The 1,015-nt window shown below is 48.7% G+C and overlaps 1 pseudogene; it reads right to left on the reverse strand.

Moving 5' to 3' along the window:
- Positions 1–369: 369 nt before the first annotated feature.
- On the reverse strand, positions 370–488 carry LOC114803044 (uncharacterized; annotated as a pseudogene).
- Between the last annotated feature and the right edge of the window lie 527 nt (positions 489–1,015).

Consider the following 1,015-nt stretch of genomic DNA (forward strand, 5'->3'; position numbering starts at 1 on the left):
GATGGCATGGTGCGCCATCATGCTGGAAAAGGCATCGTTCTGCACCACAGTGTTCTTGGACGGTTGCTGTCGGAGGATGTATTTGTACCATTCTTTATTCATGGGTGTGTTCGAGAAAGTGAAGTGATTGTCACATGTGATACACAGCAGCACAGCACACGGTGCACACAGTGAAATTTGTCCTCTGCATTCAATCCATCACCCTGAGTGAGCAGTGGGCAGCCATGACAGGTGCCCGGGGAGCAGTGTGTGGGGACAGTACTCTGCTCAGTGGCACCTCATTGGCACCTTGGCAGATCGGGAACCGGCAACCTTCTGATTATGGGGCCGCTTCCTTAACAGCTAGGCCACCACTGTTCCCATAGTTAAAGCTTACAGCACCTGGTATTCCCAGGCAGTCTCCCATCCCAGTACTAGCCAGGCCCATGCCTTCTTAGGTTCCGATATCAGACAAGATCGGGCGTTCTTCGGCTGGTATGGCCGTAAGCAAAGTTGTGACTGAGAACACTGCCTTGGATGAGAAGCAGCCCCACACAAGAATGGTCTCAGGATGCTTTACTGTTGGCACGAGACAAGACAAATGGTAGCGCTCACGTTTACTTCTCCAGATGTTCATTTTGCCAAACAATCCGAAAGGGGCATCACCATAGAAAATGACTTGACCCCAGTCCTCAGCAGTCCAATCCCTGTACTTTTTGCAGAATATCAGTATGTTCTTGAGCAAGCTCTGCACTGGTGGCACCTCGATCCCGCAGCTGAATCTTCTTGAAATCTCTGTGAAGCCCTTTTCATGCAACACAATGATGACTGTTTCCTTGCAGGTAAACCATGGTTAACAGAGGAAGAACAATGATTTCAAGCATCACCCTCCTTTTAGAGCATCCATTCTGATATTCTAACGATCTCCAGCCTTGAGCACATCAACACCCTCTTGTGTTAACTAGAGGATCACTGGAATGATCTCAGCAGGTTCTTTTTGTGGCAGGACTGAAATGCAGTAGATTTTTTTTTTGGG

Source organism: Denticeps clupeoides, chromosome 1 (genome assembly GCF_900700375.1).
Source record: "Denticeps clupeoides chromosome 1, fDenClu1.1, whole genome shotgun sequence".
Taxonomy (NCBI): domain Eukaryota; kingdom Metazoa; phylum Chordata; class Actinopteri; order Clupeiformes; family Denticipitidae; genus Denticeps; species Denticeps clupeoides.